We start from the raw sequence: 16,554 nt of genomic DNA on the forward strand, positions 1-16,554 counted from the left end.
CAATAGGAGCATAGTGTCTAGATCTAAGGAAGTAATGCTACCCCTCTATTCTGCTTTGGTTAGACCACATCTGGAATATTGTGTCCAATTCTGGGCACCACAATTCAAGAGAGATATTGACAAGCTGGAATGTGTCCAGAGGAGGGCGACTAAAATGATCAAGGATCTGGAGAACAAGCCCTATGAGGAGCGGCTTAGGGAACTGGGCATGTTCCCTAAGCCTGAAGAAGAGAAGGCTGAGAGGAGATATGATAGCCATGTATAAATATGTGAGAGGAAGCCACAGGGAGGAGGGAGCAAGCTTGTTTTCTGCTTCCTTGGAGACTAGGACGCGGAACAATGGCTTCAAACTACAAGAGAGGAGATTCCATCTGAACATTAGGAAGAACTTCCTGACTGTGAGAGCCGTTCAGCAGTGGAACTCTCTGCCCCGGAGTGTGGTGGAGGCTCCTTCTTTGGAAGCTTTTAAGCAGAGGCTGGATGGCCATTTGTCAGGGGTGATTTGAATGCAATATCCCTGCTTCTTGGCAGGGGGTTGGACTGGATGGCCCATGAGGTCTCTTCCAACTCTTTGATTCTATGATTCTAAGAGAAGGCTACAGAGTAGGCAGTGAACCTAGATACACAAATGGTATATAGCAGGGAAAGAAGCTTTAAAGAAGAGAAGAGAATTGTCCAGGAGCTGAAGTAGGATGGTGTTTATGAAAAAGGAGTGGAGATACCACAAGTGTTCTGCAATTCTGAAGGAAACAATGGAGGGAGCTGCATTTCAGATATTCACAGGAAGTAAATAAGCAAATGATTTACTACCAGCTTTTAAATCTTATTAAATGTACTTTATTTTAGAGCTTTACTGTTTTCAGCTGCTGTGAAAAGGATGCAAAATTGTTATGACTCTCACTTCACTCAGATAAAGATAGCACTGGGATGGGGGTGGAGTCCGGCATTTCATCATCACTATAAAGTTTAATTACCCTTATTTCAGGAGAAACAGTACCTTTGATTAATCTCACTAGTTTATAAAAAAAACTTACATTTTTGAATGTCCAAGGACAAGAAAACATTCATTAAAATGAACTTTTGAAATTAAGCGAAGTAGTAATATTATAACACAATATTGTATGTTCTCATCCTGTAATAATATCAGAAGGAATAATTCAGTGAGTTCATGGAAAACAATTGAGTATGTACTACTGCCCAACTGTCTCCTTCCTCCTGTTTAGCATCTAAAATATAAGAGTGACTATTCAGAAAGAAAAGTGAACTAGCCTAGAACTGATAGATTTGGGGAAACTATATCTGGAAGGCACAATCCTTATACAAAAATATTTGGACAGACTAGCTCTCCGGGAGTTATATGGCAAGCGGACTTCCTCTACCCAAACCATGAAAATTCAAATCCAAACTTCCTCATATCCATCAACAGCCCTACCTTATAAAGATTTTCAAACAAGCTGATTGCAACCAATATAATAAAACATTTAAAATATTATATTCCCAGTGATTGCTACAATACCCCTAATTATTAGAATAAATATACCTTTCTGCGACATTTTAGTTGCAAAGATGGAACAGTACTAAGAAAAATGATGTCTAACAAATAATTAATGATCCTCATTGAAACCTGGAACCACCACACAGGGACTATATCTTTATGAGTCATAAAGGAAAGCAATTTCTTCTCAAAACTACACCATTCCCATTTGGCCAAATTGTTGGGTTTTTATGTCTTCACCCTGAATTGCTGTTTTGTGTGTTCAAGTCATTTCTGATTGATGGTGACCCTAAAGCCAAACTTGGCAAACCTATCACGTGTTTTCAAGGTAACATGAACAAAATAGCAGTAACACTGAATTGCAAAAATTGTTATAAAATGCAATGATAGAGAAAAACACAGTATGTCCACAATTAACAATTTGGAATTGTTAAGTATTTATGCAACTTGATCTCAGTTCTTCAACATCAAAAGATAATTATTGAGATATCAGACTACTGTTTTTTAGTATGCCCCAGTCATGAGTAGTACTATTATTGCAAAGCTCAAACAGTATATACTGTGCATAATTTAAGTTCAGTATGATTACTTGTCTGAACGCATCCACCCCCATGTCCCACCTCATAATTTAAGATCATCCGGGGAGGCCCTGCTCTTGCTCCCATCAAAAGCACAGATGCGTCTGGCGGGGATGAGTGACAGGGCCTTCTCAGCGGTGGCCCCCCGCCTATGGAACACACTCCCAAATGAGGTAAGATCCACTCCCTCCCTCCTGGCTTTTAGAAAAAAAAATAATAAAATCATCATTTCAGAAAGAGAATGGCTGGAATGGTGATTTGACAGACGAGACTGTTTTATTGTTTTAATGATTGTTTTATTGCTTGTGGATGTATTGTTTTTGGGATGTTTTTAAGCAGAGGTTCCACTGCACATACATCATATCTGTGCTGAAAGTAAAACCCAATATATAACAACATATTTCATAATGAGCACGCCATATCGTGAAAGATGCTTTAGGGAAAATGTGGAGAAGGAGTCAAACCACTTTGCAGCTTAACTGAGCCGCTACTTCTATATTTAAGCCCTTCCATCCTTTGTTTCTAGACAGTCAAAATACAACTGGGAAGGGAAAAGGAGTATGCAACCAGGTAATGTATTATTTAATTTCCAGCAGTTGGAGAGAGTCAAAAATGTTCGAAGGTAATCTCATACCTACAATGGCCTAATAAAAGCTGGATTTTCAACAAAGTCCCCCAACAATGACTACGCAAACCTAGAAGTTATGGGATAAGAACAGTGGTCTTCATTACTATCAGTTTTAAAAACCCAGAAAGAAACAAATACAAATGGACATCCATTAAAACAGTGGAGTCTCTCAAGATATAGCAGCACATCTCATTTTAAATTATAGATTTTCACGATGTTATACCCAGTACCCAGAGAGTTTCCACAATGCAAGGGACTTGATGTTACAAGTCTCATGTTCCATTAGATCTTTTATAATGCAGAATGTATCCACAGTTTAGTATAATCCACACCAATGAAATGGCTGCATACATGGAGATAATTTGGTATAATAGAACTTACATTCCCTGTGGTGACCAGTTTGCCTGAATGTATCATCAGGTATACACTGAAACATCAATTACTGTGGCCCTGTGAATCAGGTAGCCAAATCACCCACTTGACTTTCATTAAGAAATATAAAGGACATGGAAAGCACAGATCTAATCTGCTACCCAGTGGTTCTCAACTTGGGGTCCCCAGATGTTTTTGGCCTACAACTCCCAGAAATCCCAACCAGTTTACCAGCTGTTAGGATCTCTGGGAGTTGAAGGCCAAAAACATCTGGGGACCCCATGTTGAGAACCACTGTGCTACACCAAGAATTATGTGGCAGAATCAGAGCCTAAAACTCAGCAAAGTCAATGCTTCATATCAGGGTCGATATACTTCAAATCAAAACTTAATTGCAACCTTATCAGAAGCAGTTCATCCAATGTATTCTAAGATGTTGAAATATGGCTAGAGTATTGATTTACAAAAGGAATTTCACACAAGGAAGGGCTTACATTTCAAGTAACAGATTAAAGCCTTCTATAACCTTTTGTTCCACTACAAGAAAGCATCCCAATTTGTCACTTTATCCAACAGGCTGCGAGATTAATTTCAAAAACTGTTTCTCCAACTCGATGGTCTTAAAATGCATATGCATTAGAGTCTCACTTATCTAATATAAATGGGCCAGCAAAATGTTGGATAAGCAAAAATGTTGGATAATAAGGAGGAATTAAGGAAAAGCCCATTAAATGTCAAATTACGTTATGATTTTACAAATTAAGCACAAAAACATCATGTTTTACAACAAATCAACAGTTCAATACATGGTAACATTATGCTGTAATTGCTGTATTTACAAATTTAGCACCAAAACATTGCAATGTATTGAAACAGCTGTGGATTTGGGCAGCAGGCAGACTGTGTTGGATAATACATAGTTAGATGAGTGAAGGCTGGATAAGCGAGACTCTACTGTTACATAGTTTATTGTTAACATATTAAGAGCAGGATAAGTATCAGAAGATGGCTAGGTCTCTAAAATTTGCCACCATATTTCACCTCCATATTTCTTACTCTCAGTTAACCTAAAGCAAAGGTATTAGCATCCATTTCTTAAATTTCTGTTTTTCCTGAAAAATCCTGAAGAATATTAATCAGAGCTGTGTAGATCTGTAATATATTACAGACTTTAGAGTGCTTTAGCAAATTTCATTTGGTCGGAGTCTACGCTTCCAATTCTTCTTCAATTGCTGGATGTATAAAAAAATGTACTTTTTAAAATGCAGCAACAATGAAATAGTAGCAATGGGAATGGATAATGAATACTTCAATTTTTTCATGTCAGATGTCCTTGACATAGATAAAGCCATGTCAAAAGTCCTCTTACAGGAAAGCCAGATGGGAATCAAATTAATTATAAGTATCCAATATCCCATAGCCTACTTTGAACAAGAAATTATGCATATAACAGAAATGTTAGATTGAGACACATAGCTCTTAGGATTTGAAAAATCTACTTTTTAAAAGACCTGATAGCAGACAGTAAAGGTTATTTTTTTAAAAAAAGATAGAAAAGAACAGAAATATCACTGGGTTATAATACACACATCATACTAATCGCAAACTATTATGTGTTTTTAATTGAGCAGCTCACATTAACCCATAAATTTTGTAATGGAAAATCCTAAATGACCTTTAAGTAAGATAGATCATAAGTGGAAACATTGAATACAGTTTAGTTTAACAATGGGAAAGCCAACTTTAAGTCCTTTTTCTAGACAAAAAAAATGCTGATTTTGCATATGATCAGTTTCTAATAAGTAATGTCATTGTCATTTAAATACTCCAACGTAGCACATACAGTCTTAGGACACTAACAACAGTGGGATCCAAGAGATCTTTTGGTCCTCAAAAAAGGTTTATTGGCAATGGCTTTTTAACTTTGCATGAGCAAAGCATAACACTCCACAAAAATGTTGCTATGAACTTTCATGTCATGGTGACCCAATGGCAAACCCATCACAGGGCTACCTGCAGCTGAGAGTATATGACTTACCCAGGGTCATACTGTGGGTTACAGTTGTGTTTAGTTGTGTTACTATACTGAGATTGCATTTTAATGCCTATTCTGTGTGGGAGAACAGCACTATATTGTTATCTAGTTTATATATTGTGGAATTGTGTGCAATTGGACCTTAATATCCACTGGGATTTCTTTCTAGCACCTTCCCCTCAATCCATGGATACCAAAATAAGTGTATGCTCAAATCCCATTATATGTAATTACATTGAAATGTTGAAATTGGACTATTCCTGTTTAGATTTCTAGCAACTACATTCCATTATTCTTTCTTCATTCCTCTGCCAACAGGCAGTATTGTGTGCCCAGTAGCATGATGAGATTTGTAATCCAATGGCATATGAAGGTTAATGGTTTTGCCACTCCTAACATATCATATGCTAATATATTATCATCATTTGAATCTTGAATCTTGACTGGCCAAGAAACTGACCCAGCAACAAGAGTCGGAAACTCCATTTGAAATCTTGGAAAGGAAATAACTGCTGACAGACTAGAGTTACTGGACAGTTGGAAGTGATAATTAGGTCACTTAGGTAACAGAAAAGCACCATGCTAACTTTGGCAGGACCAAACTATCAGAAAAGCTACACAATATATAAAAATAGGATGACCAACATTAAATTCATTTTAATTATTATGATACAGAGTATCATTCAACAAAGTTAAATAATGACATTTAAAATCTAAAATCTGGATAATAAATGAGAGCAAGCAAGCTATCCCAAGATGAATCAGAATCCTGAAAGGCTGCCTTAACAGGTGGAGCATAATCTTGATATGCCACTGATTTCAATTGAGAAATTGAATTTACACACACACACACAAGAGAACAAATATGACAAGGCAACAGAAATGTTAAATAGTGTTAGATTTAAAAGATGGATAGATTAAAACATTGGTTCTTAAAACACTGGCCGAGACCCTGCATCCTTAGATACTGGTACGATAACAGAGTTCTATAATCATTGCTACGTCTAATGTATTGATATGCACCTTCAAGCCATTTCTGACTTATAGTGACCATAAGATCAAGGGTTTTTCTTGGCAGAATTTGTTCAGAGTGGTTTTGCTCTTGTCTTCCTCTGAAGTTGAGGGAATGCAACTTGCCCAAGGTCATTCAATAGGCTTCCATGGTCAAGTAAGATTCAGACACTAGTCTTCTAATCACCAAATCCAACACTCAATTCACTACAACACATTGGTTCTCTGCCCACTTGCCAAAACCGTACCTCTTAAACCATGGAGGAATCCAACCAAAAAATGTCCAAGACACTATAGATCAGGATACTGATAAGGGGCACAATGCTCTCCCATTTACAAGGCACATTGTGACAGACAGCTGAAAAATTCCCTTGAGGTCCTGCTGCAGCTACTTGTCTCTCAACACACCCTGTGACTGGAAAAGCAATTCAGTCATAATTACCTCATATTCAGATGTACAGTACCCTGTAAACCCTTTGGTTGAGATCATTCCTGGCATCATCATAACAACAGCAACAACAAATATCATTTGTTACCCACTCCTCCTCACAGTTGGGTACAGTGCACTTAAAAACCCCAGATAAAACACAATACCCCAAAAAACACATATTGACGTACAAAGCACAAAGATTAAAATACAGTACAAATAGAATGTAATTTTATAATTGTTTAAAATTGACTGAGTAGGCATGCCAGAAGCGATGTATCTTAATTGTATCTTAAATTTTGACTCTCTTCCAGCAGGTCATTTCACACTCTAGGGGCAGCCAATGAAAAGATCTTCTGGCAGTCAGGTGCTTGGTGGTTGAAGTAAGCCTTCCCCTGAGACCCTGAGTGTCCAAGGAAGGTTATATGGGAGAAGGTAACCTGAACCCAAAACATGTAGGGTGTTAAAGGTCAAAACTAACACTTTGTACTTTTCAGGGAACGAAAGTGACAATCAGTGGAGTGATTTTAGTATAGGTGTAATATGCTTGCTCCTAGCTGTTTTCTAAAGAGTCCGGCCGCCATGATTTGAAGTAATTGAAGTTTTCAAACTTGATACAGAGATAGCTCAATGTAAAGTGCATTGTGGAAGTCCAACCTTGAGATGATCTGCATATGTGCTACCATCCTGGGTCTTCCAGTTCTAGGAAGGGCATAGCTGGCATAAATGCCAAAGCTATTAGTAAGCATTTCTGACCATCACGTCTACCTGGACTGACATTTGAAGAGATGGATCCAGGAGTACTCCCAAGCTGCAAACACAGTCTTTCAGATGAGTGTAACCACACCCAGAACTGGTTGACACACCTCCAACCGTACATTAGGACCCTTAATGGCAAGCATCTCTGTCTTTTCTAGATTCAGTCTGAATTTGTTTTTCTTAATCCATTCCATTCCCTCCTCAAGGAATTCATTCAGGAGAGACACACTATCCTTAGCTAAGGCTGTTTTTGAAGGCATGGAAAATATATATGTATATGTATATTTTTTGCATGCACTCTTTAATGTCTAATAGAAGTGATGCTGATTATTTGATTGCTAACGAATTTAGGATTTCAACATACTGAAAGCACCTTGCCCCCTATGGATGAACTCTCCTAGGAGTGTCATGTAAACATTAAAAAGCACTGGGGATACAATGGCCCCTTGTTGTATGCCATATAACAGCTCGTTTTTTGAGGAGCAGCTATCCCCAAGGACCACAATCTGGAACCTGCCTGAGAGGTATAATTGGAACTGCTACAACACTGTGCCTCCAACACACACACATACACACAGCATTCCAGAGGGATACTATGTTCAGTGGTATAAAACGCCGCTGAGAAATCAAAAACTATACTGCTTATATTCTCCATTTGTTATTCTTTCTATTGTTGTTCAGATACATTGTTACTATTCTTAACTGGTATGTCAGTTTAACGTTTTCCATATAATTACAGCAAAACTATTTTTTTAAATCACGAAAAAGATGCAAGTTTTAATTATCATGTTTGATAGCTAATGATAATAAAATTAATCCTAAAAATTATGAGATCACAAATCCAGTTTATGACTGCACAAATACAGTCAAATAACAAATATATTTTATAGATTGTTATTGTTATATAAATATTTATTTAGAAGAGTTACTGAAAATATTTGGAGGAAAATGCTTATTTTATTCACATGTTGGGTTGTTGTTGTCTATTATTTTGGGTTGCTTTTAATAAGACTATTATCTCATGCATTCTGCAAGTAGTGCCATCTAACATAAGTATTCAGTATCTGTAAATACATGTTAGGCTTTATATTTAATTTCCTCAGTTTACTTGGCTATATACAGTACATACATTATGTACACATTGCATACCTAACTAATCATCTGGCAAGGAAAACCTACAGTGTTCTCCACTCACATGAAAAAAAGTGTTCACTGCCCATTGTGCACACAGTCTGTTCTTATAATTTAAGCCTTACAATTAAACATTGCAGTTTAAGCATCACAAACAATGTAATTAAGTAGAAGGGAAACCAACTTCCCTTGGGCTTCACAGAGTATCTGCAGTCCATTTCAATCTGCACAAATAAAAACTAATAAAAGTATGGCTAGAAAGTTAAGAATAACAATAGTTCTGCAAAACAAGCATTTTAAAGAAAAAGAGAAAAATTAATAATTTTCAATATATCCCCAGTGTGTAGATAACGTGGGAGGCAAGTTCATGATCCTCAACAATATTAATAATGCATATGTGTTCTGTTTCTCCTATTTTCATCAGCACCATGTGTGTACAGAAACACATTAAGTATTGCAACCGATTTTTAGAAGTGACAAGATGTCTGTGTACGCTATCCAAACACATCTCTTCCCTTCTTCTCAGTGTTCATCTATACCAGATTCGCACAACATATGGCCCATGGGCCATTTGCAGCCTGCCAGAGGAGTTTATTTGGCCCAGAGAGATTGCCACTCTTCCCAGTTCCCATACCATCAGCATACATACATACCCCTGAACTCTAGTGACTTGCAACCTACCTCCCACAAAATGCATACTATATATCCAACTTTACAGTCCTAATCCTAATCCCCCATGTCCTGAAAGGTCTGAACCAGCTAATAATAATAATAATAATAATAATAATAATAATAATAATAATTTAAAAAACTACCATCTCCCCAAGGGACTCGGTGCGGCTTACATGAGGCCGAACCCATAGAACAACAATAATAAAAGCAATTAGAAAACATCAATACAAAACAATAAAAAAAATTTGTCGTGTCAGGAGTCACTCCTGGTGTGAGAGAATTGGCCGTCTGCAAGGACGTTGCCCAGGGGACGCCTGGATGATTTTGATGTTTTTATCATCCTTGTGGGAGGCTTCTCTCATGTCCCCACATGAGGAGCTGGAGCTGATAGAGGGAGCTCATCCGCCTCTCCCCGGATTCGAACCTGCGACCTGTCGGTCTTCAGTCCTGTCGGCACTGGGGTTTAACCCACTGCACCACCGGGGGCTCCTTAACAATCAAAATAAATCTCATAAACAAAAAAAACCAATAATTGCTATACCAAAGTGAGGAAGCACATTCTGATTGGCTAGCTGCTCTTCCTTCATCTCGCATATTCCCTCTTTCTTTCCCTCAGTTTTCCCATTTGTTAGGGACAGGGTTTATACATTGCCCACCTCCTCCACTATTGAACTTTGGGAAGTGTGCGCACACACGAAATACATGCAAGGCAGCCACACATCCCACCCTCCCTCTCTCCCTCTCGTACATGAGCATCCTCCTTTTCTTTGTGTCTCCCTTTTGCACAACTTTGCACATGGGGGAATGGCGGTCATTGAGGCTACAAGAATCTGGTGAGCAAAGCAGGTCAATGTGTGGCTTCTTACTCTCTTTTTCTTCTTTTTGGCTTTGCATTTTGCACTGCATAAATATTCACATGATTTTTCAGGATGCCCCCCCCTCCCAATGCATGAACCCCTCAATATCTAATAACTGATAATTTGATTGCTAAGGAATTTAGCTTTTAGGTGAAATCACTTCTTGTAGTTTGAATCGATTGCTCTCTGCCTTAGGCCCCTTCTACACTGTCCCAATATCCCAGGGATCTGATCCCAGTTTATCTGCTTATCCCAAATTATAAACCAGTTCAAAGCAGATAACCTGGGATCAAATCCTGGGATATAAGGACAGTGTAGAAGGGGTCTACATTGTAGGAGTGATGCAGTTTGACACCACTTTAATTGCCATAGTTCAGTGCTATAGAATCATGGGATTTGTAGTTTGCTGAGGCACTAAAAACCTATCTGCAGCCAGAAGATGTTTCGTCTATTTTAATTTTGGTCCCTACCTACTGCTGAATTGTGCAGGTTTGATCTACATTGAAGGAGGAATGGATTTCAATTACAATGTCTCTTTGCTGTGATATCCTGGCAGTTGTCGTTTGGTGAGGCACCAGCACTCTTTGGCAAAGAAGGCTAAAGACCTTGTAAAACTACATCTCCCATGATTCCATAGTATAGTCAAACTGCATTCATTCTGTAGTGTAAATGCACCTTAGATATAGGTAATGAAATTTCAAAGTTGCTCCAATGCAGACAGTCCAGGAGAATAAACAGGGTTCTGTAAAATCACAGTTTATGGGAAATTTTGAACTGGGAAACTCTCAAGTTTTTCAGCACCATAAACATAGTGTGGTTTTTTTACTTGTTTATTACAAAAACATTTGTAATGTCCTAAGTATTTTAATTGAAACATTTGATAAAGTGGTTAGCCTAACAAAGAAAGGTGAGATAAATAAAATGTCAGACAAGAACTAAGGTAAAAGGTAACGGTAAAGGTAGTCCCCTGACATTAAGTCCAGTCATGTCTGACTCTGAGGTGTGGTGCTCATCCTCATTTCTAAGCCGAAGAGCCAGCGTTGTCCGTAGACACCTCCAAGGTCATGTGGCCGGCATGACTGCATGGAGCGCTGTTACCTTCCCGCCGGAGCGGTACCTATTGATCTACTCACATTTGCATGTTTTCGAACTGCTAGGTTGGCAGAAGCTAGGGCCGACAGCGGAAGCTCACGCCGCTCCCCGGAATTGAACCTGCGACCTTTTGATCAACAAGCTCAGCAGCTCAGTGCTTTAACCCACTGCGCCACCGGGGGCTCCCTATGAACTAAGGTACCTGCGTTCAAATCCCCACTTAACCAGTGAGCTCAGTTTAACTTTGGATCAGTCACTGTTGTTTTTCTTCACTTTCCTCACATGCCTATTTTCTTACCCTGTATATGTCAAACACACATGAGTGGATCAAAGAAAAGCTTAACTGAATCACCAGTATGATGTAATAATTAAAGTCATAGGTCTGTTTAAATTGGAACAAAGAGCTCTTTCTAAATTAGCACAAGCTCTTGCAATATGTTTCTGATGGATTTTGCCAGGTTTTTGTTGCCTCTGCACCCACCTAATTCTCTGTTGCGACAATGTTTTCTGTTCTTCTTGGGCTGTTGGCCCCTGGACTTGGGGTCTTCAAAGTTTGAAGAGTTTGATCAAGTTGATGAGAACTCTAAACTTTGAGATTTAATGGAACTTTTATATGGTTTGAAGGACATTTTTTTCTATCTCTCTTTAAACAAATTATAGTCTCACAGATAAAGGGTATCATATAGTAATATGGTAACATAAGTCTAAATAAACAAATAAGACAGAAAAGGAGGTGAAGAGGAAGATAATAAGATTAGATAAGATTAGAGCAGAATCAGGTCAGGAATGTAGAAATTCAACCAGCATGCAAACATTAAAGTCCATGCCTCCATACTATTATTAGAGTGGTAATTCTCAACCTGTGGGTCCCCATATGTTTTGACCTTCAATGGTCAGAAATCCTAACTGATGGTAAACTGGGAGTTTAAGCCCAAATAGCCAGGAACCCACAGGTTGAGAACCACTGCATTAGAAAGAGTGCACACAAACAATAGTGTGAAGCAGAACACCTACAGAGATGTTCACCTACTGCTTGGGAGGTTTTTGTTATGTCTTGATATGCATCGAAATCTTTTTTAAAAGATTAAAGAAGATTTCAGGGCAGAGATTAAAAGTTGCATTTGGTGCTGGGAATTGCCAGGAAATACTGCAAGGGAATAAGAATGTTGTTTGCATGTTTTGTGGGAGAGGTACAAAAACTAGCATGAAATACAACCTTCAGCCATCTCCCAATACATTTGCTCCAATATTTTAGTTGTAGTTTCACCTGCATAGCCAAAGATGAATTCATAACTTGGTTGAAGTTATTACATGTAGCAATGCATGTAATTCTAACAAGTCATTAAAATACCCTCTCACCCACTTCCTAGCAATAATCACCTGAAAAACATTAAGCATATAAAAACATGAGCACATCTAATCTTAGGTCTGACTTCAGCCTTGCATAAGGATTTAAGAATAGCTATGAGGAATAAGGCAACTTTGAAACTCCCGCTTATCTAATCAGCCCTCACTCATTGTTATAGGCTTTATTAAAACTTCTTTTAAAAAAAATGAAACATTGGAAAATGTTCTACTTTATGTATTAAGTTCTATGGAGAAGTCTCCACAGTTAGTTGCAGTCACACATAGCATCAAGAGATCTCATTAATCTCTGCATTACATTGCTATAATGAAAAGATTCTGCCAACAATGAACTTTTCTGTTTAAGAGCATTACTTACATGCACACACATTTGCTGCTTTCCTCAGAGTTCTCACTTGTTAAACATAAAAAATAAAGTTTCTCACCTTCTTTCCCCATTCAAAAAAGAATTGGAGTCACTATGGTGAATGGTCTGCAAATACATCAGTTTCCACAACTATTTTGAAACCTACTGCAACCTTAGAAATGAATTCTAAGTATTGTATATACATATATGTAAGTCTAGACATTTTAGTGAAAAAAATCTATCAAAAAAGACAGGTCAATTTATCCATGGCTCAACGTAAGTATTGTATCTTATCTCCTATCAAAAAAAGAACCATCAGATTGTCTTATTAGAGTTGAGAAAAATGAGAACCCAATTTATCCCTGAAGAATCTAAAAAAAAGCATCAACCCCTCTACTTTCTCTACCACAGCACTGTTCCAGGCCTTTCTGAATGCCTGGGGAAGAAATGGGGGTGGTGTCAACGAGGGGCAGCTTGCCTTCTTAAGCAGAGCTGGCACTTTCCTCCCTTCATAGAATGGCCCTTGACTTATTCATGGGATATCAAAATCCACGATTTTTGCATGAAGATCTTCATTCGACTTGTACATGAGGTCAACTTATATACATGACTATAAATGACAAATAAAATAATTTGTTCTATAGACAGTTTGCAGAGATTATCTGAGGTGTGCTTCTACTAGATCCTGCTTTTCCAACCAGAATTCACAATGCCCTATACCTTCTGCAACCACATCTGCATCTAAAAAACAGAGCATTGGGAAGCCCTCCAGGTTTGGTCTGCCATAACATCCCAGACCTGAGAAAGAGAAGAAAGTGCTGATTTTACTGGTTACTGCATTCTGATCTATATCACTGGGAATTTGTCATTGGAATTTCATTTAATATTGTGGAGTATTGTGAAATGCGTTATGGAGTGGTTTCTGTTTATAAAACAAAATTAACAGCACTTAGTTTCTGTTGTTGGGTTTAAAAATCCACTCCTTAAAAGCCAAAATGAGTTTTCCATCATGCTCACAGTGGATAATGATCCATACATGTAAGTACCCAAATACCATAGGTATTTCTCTGCCACCATTCTTTCTACCATGGCCATTTAGCAGCTGGAGAGGGGCAGAGAGTATTCAGATAGCATCCAGCTATGATTCTGCAACCAGGAGAAAGCAGTAGCCATCAAACACCTGGACCAGTCTTTTCTCCCAGGTCTTTAGGCATCCCTGACCACTCTTGGCCTTCTAATGGCCAACTGTCTCTTCTTCAGCCACTGGTGCACTAATAGCACTACACAGACAAATACAAGGGTGAGGGCACAAAGAACAGACAGAAACAAGTATTTTCGGGATAGAGATAGACAATAGCTTTCTTTGGTTACAGCTGTCAATAAGCCAAACTGCATGGATTCCTGACCTGCAACTCCATAAGAATTCAACCATCCAACCAGATTAGAAGGCAACATCTGGTCTACTCCATTCAACAACAACAACAACAACAAAACTTTATTTATATACCACTCTATCTCCCCAAGGGGACTCAGAGCGGTGTCCAAGTGACATAATGAATACATACAAAGAGAACAGCATGAACATAAAATTAACAAGACAGGTGGCTAAACATATGGGACTGGAGTCAGACATTGACCAACCCAATATCTGTGTTGTTGAAGGCTTTCATGACTGGAATCCCTGGGTTACTGTGAGTTTTCCAGGCTGTATGGCCATGTTCCATAAGCATTATCTCCTGACGTGTTGCCGACATCTATGGCAGGCATCCTCAGGGGTTGTGAGTTCTGTTGGAAACTAGGCAAGTGAGGTTTGTTTATATATCTGTGGAATGTCCGGGGTGAAAGAAAGAACTATTGCCTGCTTGAGGCAAGTGTGAATGTTGCAGTGGGCCACCTTGATTAGCATTTAATGACATTGCAGCTTAATATTGATGAACTTGAATCTCTGAACCAATCTCAGTCTCTAGAATCTTCTTTGAGGATACCACTATGCAGGTACCCAGCATTTGTACATTCACCCTCCAGCTGAGCAATGTCACTAAAGACCACACACCCTGAGTCTCCAGGGGTAAGCCTCTACCAATACCTGAGAGACACTGGTTATCTGATCCTGGCTTCATTATGGGGAAGAGGAAAGGAAAGGAAGGGAGGGGGTGGTACAAAGCTCAGCCCAAACTGCATGGACTCCTGGCCTGCAACTCCATAACATTTCAACCACCCAACCAGATTGGAAAGCAACATCTGGGCTACTCCATTCAGGTGGCTAAACCCAGTCAGACAATGGATTCAGACCCTACATTGAAACCCATTGGCTGGCACTTCCCATGCTGCCAGAAATCAAGCCAATGATTAAAATGCTTCTGGGCAAGTGAAGTGACAATGTCTTCACACTATAGACCAGGGGTGTCAAATTAATATTCATCAAGGTCCAAATCAGCCTTGTGGTTGCCTTCAAAGGGCCATTGAATCCATGAACAAAGAATCTGTGGATACAGAGGTCAACTATAATTTTTTTTAAAAAAAATATGGTGATCGGTGCTCTTTACTTTTTACCCAGTTTGGATCCCCAAAAGTTGTTGAATGACCATAACGTTTGATTATCCACCTTATGGACTACAGATAATGGGAACTGCAACCCAACAGTCTGTGTGGCTCTGAGGTAACCTTTCCTCAGCCTCAGAGCCACAAGTGCTGTTGGGCTGCAGTTCCCATTTTAAGTCAGGCATCATATCCACAAGCCTTGTATCTAAATTCAAACTCTACTATCCTGATTAAACAGAAGCCTTCTAAATGTTACTGTATCACAGCTCCCATCAGCTTTAGTCATGATGTATAATGATGAGGAATACAAGAGTTGTAGTCAAGCACCTTGAGGGCCACAAAAAATGTCATGGTGGGCCGGATTAAGCCTACAGCCCTTGAGCTTGACACATGTCCTATAAACAGTATATTCTGCTTAAAGATTACTACACAAAGGAAAACCAAAGGAAAAGATACTGTTCATGCAGAACAAAACTGCATAATTTGTCCAGATAATGTAATTCCTAATCTTATACATCCCAAGATCTGTGTAAGAAAAAATCATAAGACAGTATACCATCAACACTGCAGAAACATTATCAGAGAGGCTCCAATGTAATGTAGATGAAAGAGGAGTTAAAATTCCCTCTGCAGCTTAGAAAGTCTTGATAATTCTCACCTCATGCTAATAGCAGCCATCCTCAATACTTTCCTTAAGAAATGCATACTTGACTGCCCTACATCTTTTATAGACCTCAACAAATCATTTGGGAGAAAAATATGCATATCAAAAGCAGCTATTTTTATGAAACTCCTGCTGTGCCCTACATACATAGTGAACACACAAGATCGACAGACAAAAATCTGTGCAGATATTGCAACTCAAACATTTCTGGAATTCCTTTTATTACATCTGTATTTAATAGATACAGATACAGTGAAGACATCTGCCCTTGCGCTGTGCTACTCTGCTGCTGAGTATGCATGCCCAGTGTGGAACACATCTCACCACACTAAAACAGTGGATGTGGCTCTTAATGAGGCATGCCGCATTATCATGGGGTGTCTGCGCCCTACACCACTGGAGAAATTACACTGTCTAGCCGGTATTGCACCACTTGACATCCGCCGGGAAGTAGCAGCCAATAGTGAAAGGACCAAGGCAGAGACATCTCCAGCTCATCCCCTGTTTGGGTATCAGCCAGCACGTCAATGACTTAAATCTAGAAATAGTTTTCTAAGATCTACAGAGACACTCGCTGGAAC

The sequence above is a fragment of the Anolis sagrei genome, chromosome 4, assembly GCF_037176765.1.
Source record: "Anolis sagrei isolate rAnoSag1 chromosome 4, rAnoSag1.mat, whole genome shotgun sequence".
In the NCBI taxonomy this organism is placed as follows: Eukaryota; Metazoa; Chordata; class Lepidosauria; order Squamata; family Dactyloidae; genus Anolis; species Anolis sagrei.